This window comes from Physella acuta, unplaced genomic scaffold, assembly GCF_028476545.2.
Source record: "Physella acuta isolate Inbredline_101_S28 unplaced genomic scaffold, ASM2847654v3 ptg001965l, whole genome shotgun sequence".
Taxonomy (NCBI): domain Eukaryota; kingdom Metazoa; phylum Mollusca; class Gastropoda; family Physidae; genus Physella; species Physella acuta.
This window is the reverse complement of record NW_026733470.1, coordinates 31474-40000: the sequence shown is the minus strand read 5'-3', so window position 1 is coordinate 40000 and position 8527 is coordinate 31474. Positions and strand designations below refer to the sequence as shown.

The window sequence follows — 8527 nt, the reverse complement described above, 5'->3', positions numbered from 1 at the left end:
TCACTTAATCAAAAAAACAAAGTAAGGTCATTCTCACTTGGACAGAACACAAAGTAAGGTCATTCTCACTTGGACAGAACACAAAGTAAGGTCATTCTAACTTGAGCACGGCTAAGTTTTTGCATCAATTTAGGAGTGGATTTGTGGGGGCCAAAAATTTTGATAAAAATCATACTGTGCTCTTTTCTTTCTTAATTACAAGGAAAATTATATTTTTTTCACTAAAAGATTTTTTTGTGTTGCATTTACATTGGGATTCAATAAATGGCGTATACAATATTTTTCACAAACAATTAATTCTTTTCCAAGATGGCGCTGGGCCAGTCCATGAGGGCGTGTGTTCTGGTTGGATGAACAGATGTCCAATCGGCGTCAGAGTACCTTGTTTTATTAGAACGTGAGTTGGTTGCCTTTAACCAATGAAATTCTATTTTACGTTTTGTAGATGTGCATAGTTAAAAGTTCTAAATTTAAGCTGTAATAATCAGTGACCGTGACCCCTGCTTTAATTAGAGCCAGTTCCGCTTGCTTTAACAGCATGAATACAACACCTTTAGTATATGGCGCAGCTCTACCCTAGAAACAACAGCAGATCACCTGTCACAGAACTTTTATACTCTGAGCCAGTCCATCGTGACTCAATGAACACCTGGCTCTGTACTTACAACAGCTGGGTATATTCAGTGATCTCTTACAAACTGTTACACAGAACATTCGGGTTAGGCACCATGCGCATACTGCCCCCCCCCCCCCCTCCACATGTATCTTTAAAGTTTAGCGACACCGACTTTTATTTGCAGAGCCTTTTCATTTCACATGCCCGCAAATCGTGCTCTGCCTATCCACATGTTCCTTTAAAGTTTAGCGACACCGACTTGTATTTGCAGAGCCTTTTCATTTCACATGCCCGCAAATCGTGCTCTGCCTATCATCATGGTGGGTGCCGGCACGGGAATCGCTCCTTTCAGATCATTCTGGCAGCAACGGAAGATAGATATTGAGCTACGTAAGTCGTAATACAAATACAATTCTCTTTCTCTCTCTCTCTCTAATATATATATATATATATATATATATATATATATATATATATATAAATATATATATATATATATATATATATATATATATATATATATATACATATATATATATACATATAATACATATATATATTATATATATATATATATATATATACATATATATATATATACATATATATATATATATATATATATATATATATATATATAATATATATATATATATATATATAATAACATATATATATATCATATATATATATATATATATTATATTATATATATATATATAATATATATATATATATACATATACATATATATATACATATATATATATATATATATATATATATATATATATATATAATATATATATATATATAATATATAATATATATATATATATAGTATGATATATATATATATGTATATATATATATATATCATCCTTTAAATCAGTGGTTCTAAACCTGGGTCCGATCTAACACCATTGTTTCTGTCAGTACACATTTAAGGAGGGTTCATTGTATGCGCATATGAAACTGGTGGGGCTCGGTACTTTCCAAAACGGGATTAAGAACTGCTTTAAAACGGTTGATAGAACCATACGAAACTACGTTTCCGAATCAAATTATCAAGGTGTTAGGTGTTCCAATCATTAGAAATTCTAACGACGACTCATGTATCATTGTTTGACCATCTTCTGTAGACGAAGATACCCAGGCGTTCGGTCCAATGTCCCTGTTCTTTGGGTGCCGGGCTTCGGATAAAGACAACATCTATGGCCGAGAGCTGGAAGAAATGAAAACTGGCTGGAGTAATGGACTACTCTTTGGCACTATCTAGAGAGCCAGGAGTACCGAAGGTAACAGTAACCCTGCGATAGGATTCACCTTAGTAACAACACAAATACAATCAGTCTGCTCCTTATTTTACCCGCTGTTCCAATTATAGGGCTTGTAAGTAGGTCATTAACCAGTTCTATGGCTCATGCAGGATTTATTGAGCCGCAGAACTGGTTGGTGACCTACTTGCCAGCCCTATAGGAGAGAGACCATGCTTCGCTGATGTCAACTTTAACATTATGCCATAATCTGAACATGTATCAATCTTCATCATTGAATATCTGCTAATTTTTATGGCCATATTCATACATCTCTAGAAATCCTCTTCCATTACATCTCGACCAAGCCTCATTCATTACAGCTCGGACCGAAGGCCTCATTCATGACATCTCTACCAATCCTCATTCATACTGCTGACCAATCCTCATCCAGTTACATCGCATACCAATCCTCATGTCCATTACATCTCTACCAATCCTCATTCATTACATCTCTACCAATCCTCTTTCATTACATCTTTACCAATCCTCATCCATTACATCTGTTACCAATCCTCATCCATTTACATCTCTACCGATCCTCATTCATTACATCTCTACCAATCCTCATTCATTACATCTCTAACCAATCCTCATCCATTACATCTTTACCAATCCTCATCCATTACATCTCTATAAATCCTCATCCATTACATTTCTAACCAATCCTCATCCATTACATCTCTACCAATCCTCATTCATTACATCTCTACCAATCCTCATCCATTACATCTCTACCAATCCTCATCCATTACATCTCTACCAATCCTCATCTATTACATCTCTACCAATCCTCATCTATTACATCTCTACCAATCCTCATCCATTACATCTTTACCAATCCTCGTCCATTACATCTCTACCAATCCTCATCCATTACATCTCTACCAATCCTCATCCATTACCTCTCTACCAATCCTCATCCATTTCATCTCTACAAAATTCATGTTGTATTCTAACATACCAAAGCTTCTCTACTGCCCCTTTATGTTTATGCTTACATCACACTATCTTAAATCTTTCTCCTCCATTCCTTAAGGTTTATGTCCAAGATATGCTGCTAAGCAAAGCTTCAATGGTCTACGACGCGCTTGTCAAGAAAATACGGCCATATTTACGTTTGTGGAAACATAACGATGGCACATGACGTCACTTGTACAGTGGCAACCATCTTGCAACAGCATGGTGGTATGAATCTAGAAGAGGCTAACGAGTACATAGCAAGTCTTCTGGTAATGTCTAGTTTCATGTAAACATATGATCTTCTGGTAATGTCTAGTTTCATGTACACATATGATCTTCTGGTAATGTCTAGTTTCATGTACACATATGATCTTCTGGTAATGTCTAGTTTCATGTACACGTATGATCTTCTGATAATGTCTAGTTTCATGTAGACATAAGATCCTCATGTAATGTCTAGTTTCATGTAGACATAAGATCTTCATGTAATGTCTAGTTTCATGTACACGTATGATCTTCTGGTAATGTCTGGTTTCATGTACACATATGATCTTCTGGTAATGTCCTAGTTTCATGTACACATATGATCTTCTGGTAATGTCTAGTTTCATGTACACATATGATCTTCTGGTTATGTCTAGTTTCATGTACACGTATGATCTACTGGTAATGTCTAGTTTCATGTACACGTGATCTTCTGGTAATGTCTAGTTTCATGTACACATATGATCTTCTGGTAATGTCTAGTTTCATGTACACGTATTATCTTCTGGTAATGTCTAGTTTCATGTACACATGTGATCTTCTGGTAATGTCTAGTTTCATGTACACGTATGATCTTCTGGTAATGTCTAGTTTCATGTACATATATGATCTTCTGGTTATGTCTAGTTTCATGTACACATATGATCTTCTGTTAATGTCTAGTTTCATGTACACATATGATCTTCTGGTCATGTCTGGTTTCATGTACACATATGATCTTTTGGTAATGTCTAGTTTCATGTACACATATGATCTTCTGGTAATGTCTAGTTTCATGTACACATATGATCTTGTTGTAATGTCTAGTTTCATGTACACATATGATCTTTTGGTAATGTCTAGTTTCATGTACACATATGATATTGTGGTAATGTCTAGTTTCATGTACACATATGATCTTTTGGTAATGTCTAGTTTCATGTTACATATATGATCTTTTGGTAATGTCTAGTTTCATGTACACATATGATCTTCTGGTAATGTCTAGTTTCATGTACACATATTATCTTCTGTTAATTTCCAGTTTCATGTACACATGATCTTCTGGTAATGTCTAGTTTCATGTACACGTGATCTTCTGGTAATGTCTAGTTTCATGTACACATTAGATCTTTTGGGAATGTCTAGTTTTATGTACACATGATCTTCGGGTAATGTCTGGTTTCATGTACACATATGATCTTCTGGTAATGTCTAGTTTCATGTACACATATGATCTTCTGTTAATGTCTGGTTTCATGTACACATATGATCTTGTGGTAATGTCTAGTTTCATGTACACATTGATATTCTGGTAATGTCTAGTTTCATGTACACAAGATCTTCTGGTAATGTCTAGTTTCATGTACACATATGATCTTCTGGTTATGTCTAGTTTCATGTACACATGATCTTCTGGTAATGTCTAGTGTCATGTACACATATGATCTTCTGGTAATATTTAGTTTCCAGTACATATAAAATATTTTGGTTGTATATAGTATCTTCAGATCTTCTGGTAATGTATAGTTTCCAGTACATATTTTATTATTTTAAAACATTGCTCTAAAAGAGTCACTATTCATTTTATGCGAGTTATGCGGATTTCACAAGACGTCATCTGACAATGACTTTGAATCCTAAATATTTAAACTGCATTGAATATATGATAGTACGGCGTGGCTTATATCTAGACTGCTAACCCAAAAGTCTCGAGTCAGTAGAACATCCCTGAGTCCACTCAGCACTTATGGGTACCTAACCCACGTTAGAGAAACTGCGCATCAGTGTTGGAGAGACGTCGTACAACCCCAAAATCTGAACCTAGATCCGAACTCGAGACCTTCGAGCCAGCAGCCAAACGCTCTACCATTCGACCACGCTGTATCTATTTTCTATAGAGTTTTCGTTAAAAAAAATTTTTTTTTTACTCTGTTAAAAAAAAAATGTCCGCTGTCAATGTACTCTTTACATGAGCTACTCTGCCCAACCACAGGATAGCAGCAGGTACCACGAAGACATCTTTGGGGTCAATGTCCGGAGAGTCGAGCAGATCAAGGAGAGACCGGCAGAGCAATCTTCCCTGGCGCTGGCCTTCTTAAGTTCCACCAAGGTGAAGGTAAGGCTCAAGGCCATGGCACTCATGTGCAGACTTGTCAATCAATAGATGACAGCCGGAGCGGGATTGAAATTTGTAAACCTGCATCTTTAAACACACACACACACACACACACACACACACACACACACACATATATATATATGTATATGTATATATATATATATATATATATATATATATATATATATATATATATATATATATATATATATATATATATATATATACATATATATATAAATATATATATATATATATATATGTTGTTTATTTGGACTGCTCGTTGTCCTATTTGGCATTCGTTTGAATGGCCAGGAAAGTAAAAAAAATGAAGCTAAATCTGGCTAACTTCTGAACTGAGCCCCTCAATTATAAACATCCAGACTACCTCTCGTTTTGTATTGACCACAACTATTTATCAGTTTCCCGAGTGACCACATCTATTTTTAGTTTCCCGATTGACCCCCGCTATCTTTAGTATCCCGACTGACCCCCACTACCTTTAGTATCCCGAGTGACCCCTCTATCTTTAGCAGCACGACTGACCCCCGCTATCCCGTTTGACCCCCTCACTCTGCCGGGAAATAGCTGCATGGAAATAACACGCTTTTTATTTTCTTGTAGTAAATTGATGTGTATATTGCTATAAATTTATCGATTACTTCTTGAGAAGCGATATATTAATTATTTTGGTTAAGAAATAGTCGGGGCGCAAACAAAATAAGATATGAAATTATCTTTAAAGATTATATAAAGAGGGTCAGTTGTTTTTTTTTATCAATTTATAAAATTGTGCTATTTAGGGGGGGGGGGGGGGGGATGGTAGATCCAAAATGCCAGTGTTGTATAAAATTTGCTCAATCCTTATTGATAGTTTCAAATAAATTTTAAAAAAAACAGACCGGATGATTGATATAGTTCTATAGTAAAAAAGTGATACTTTACAGAGGCGTAGCGACCCTTCCCGGCGCCCGGGGACAAACTTTCGATTTGCACCACCCCCCCCCCCTTCAAGATTTAGATTTGCACCCCCCCCCCCCCTCAAACTTTCGATTTGAACCCCCCCCCCCCTCAACCTTTCAATTTATTTTTCCAACCCATTTTGGCGCCCACTAAGGTCGGCGCCCGGGTACATATGCCCCCCCCCCCCCTCACTACGCCTCTGTTACTTTACTAGAAATAGAAACAACTACAAATCTCACAGCTAGTTGATTCGTTGTTCTTTTTTTTTTTAAAGTTTGATTTTAGGGTTTTCAGTTAACGCAACATGTACAGCAATGTTATAACAAGCTTTTTAAACTTTAAGAAAAACTAAACATACATTTTCTGTACTTACTTTAGTAATAATAGCTCTTTATTATTCATTTTATTTTTTTATCCATAGAAATAGGGTCACTACACATGATTTAATTTTTCTCCACAGAAATCAATGTGAGTCCAGACGATAAAATCGACGTCATTTCCCCCCCCCCCCCCCCTTCCTTTGAATTTTGAATCAGATACAGTTGCGTGATGTCTGTTCTATAATTTTTTTAATTTTTTAATTTTTAACTAACGGCTACATTTAAACACGTTTTTAATTATATTTGTGATGTTTTTTTAATGTGTTAGTTATTTCTCCTCTGTATAAATTTGTTCGGAAGCTGATTATGCCAAGGATGATACCTAAAAGAATATCTCGTCTGCTAAACTGGTATCGGCAATGTATCGGAGGACTATATATTAATATATCATTCTTTTACATTTTTTTTTACAAGTTCCTATTAAGTCAGTTTAAAAACGTTTATAAATGAGGCTCTTTAGGTTTGGTCAGTAGAGTCTGCTGTTGTTGTTTTTTTTTTTTTTTTGACAAAACAAGTTCCCATTAAGACAGTACAAGAACGTTTATAAATGATACTGTTTGAGTTTAGTAAATAAAGCCTGTGTGAATTCTACAGTAATAAAATAGTCAACTAGATACAAAAAAAAAATGCGTTTCGTTGTGTTGTTTTTCATTAGTTTTGATTGCTTTGGTAGTAAATGTTTATTCCTTTAGAGCAGTGGTTCTTAAACTTTTTGTAGGTAACGAACCACATAATTTTTTATATGCATATTTATGGAACCTTAATAGATCCAAATTAAATAGTGAATCATATGAGTCGAATGTTTGTCTTGACTTCCGCTGAACCCCTGAGACTGACTCACCGAACCCCCAGGGCTCGATCGAACCGAGGTTAAGAACCACTATTTTAGATTATAAATTTTCAAATGCTTATTAGGGGTCGGTGTAGTCGAGTTCGAACCTTCGGGAGAGACAACTCCAAAATCAAACAACCGCTGCCTTGTAGTTTGTTCTTAGTTGGACAAAGGCTATGGAAGCAATCCAAAAAGTAAAGCAGGCTGAAATCGGAGTTAATGGCCTCAATAGCGCATAACCAGTTGACACGTAATCCTTAATTGTGATGGAAGCATGGTCGAGTCGGCAAAGCTCATGGTTGATAAATTCGAAAAAAGTCTCGAGTTCAAACCCTCTGGCAGATAAGAACGAAGAAGAAGAAGAATGAGGTAACGAACCCCATCATTTTTTAAAATGCTTATTTATGGAACCTTCTTAATAGCTCCATCGACCACAAAGACAAAGTGTGTCTTGACTACCGCTGAACCCCTGAGACTGACTCACCGAACCCCTGGGGTTCGGTTCAACCGAGATTAAGAACCACTTTTTTAGATTATAAAATTTTAAGTGCCGATTGTGGCTTGTTCTTTAAAGTATCAAAGTATTTTATTTAAATACATTTCTTAGTTGCCGGCAAAGTTTGAAGTTTTGAATTTTACAAAATGTCTTGTGATTGTCAAAACTCAGGGCGTCAAAATGTGAATCATTTTTGTGTGTAGCTTTGAGAGTACATGACGGGAAAGCTGTAATGCTTTATACACACGCAGACCATACATGTATACAGAGGCGTATCCAGGTTTTCGTTGTAGGGGGAGCGACAAGAGCAAAAAAAGGCGCCGAATTTTTAACACGTTCTATATACGTGTATTATATATATATACTAGGCATACTGCCTAGCTTCGCTTAGGTTTTTAAAAAACATTTGAGAATTTGAATACTTAATTATTTAGCGATGGATTTGGTGTTGAGTGCTTTAATTTAAACAGTAATGCTAACTTTAGAAAAAAAAATGTTTTAGTTTGTCATTTAAATACCGTTCGCAGAGAAATATCAGAAAGTACGCAATGTATAAGTAAAATGGAATTAGAACTACACAGCTTCCATGAACAGTA

General features: G+C 35.6%; 1 long non-coding RNA gene across 1 annotated transcript in view; it reads left to right on the top strand.

Moving 5' to 3' along the window:
• The window catches only part of LOC131931423 (uncharacterized), a 10003-nt gene extending 2819 nt beyond the window's left edge, over nt 1–7184 (top strand). Inside the window, exons 3-8 of the long non-coding RNA XR_009384291.1 lie at nt 310–397; nt 888–1006; nt 1759–1914; nt 2972–3164; nt 5135–5257; nt 6684–7184. This is a non-coding gene — a long non-coding RNA (uncharacterized LOC131931423). The remainder of the gene's footprint in view (nt 1–309; nt 398–887; nt 1007–1758; nt 1915–2971; nt 3165–5134; nt 5258–6683) is intronic.
• The last annotated feature ends 1343 nt before the right edge of the window (nt 7185–8527 follow it).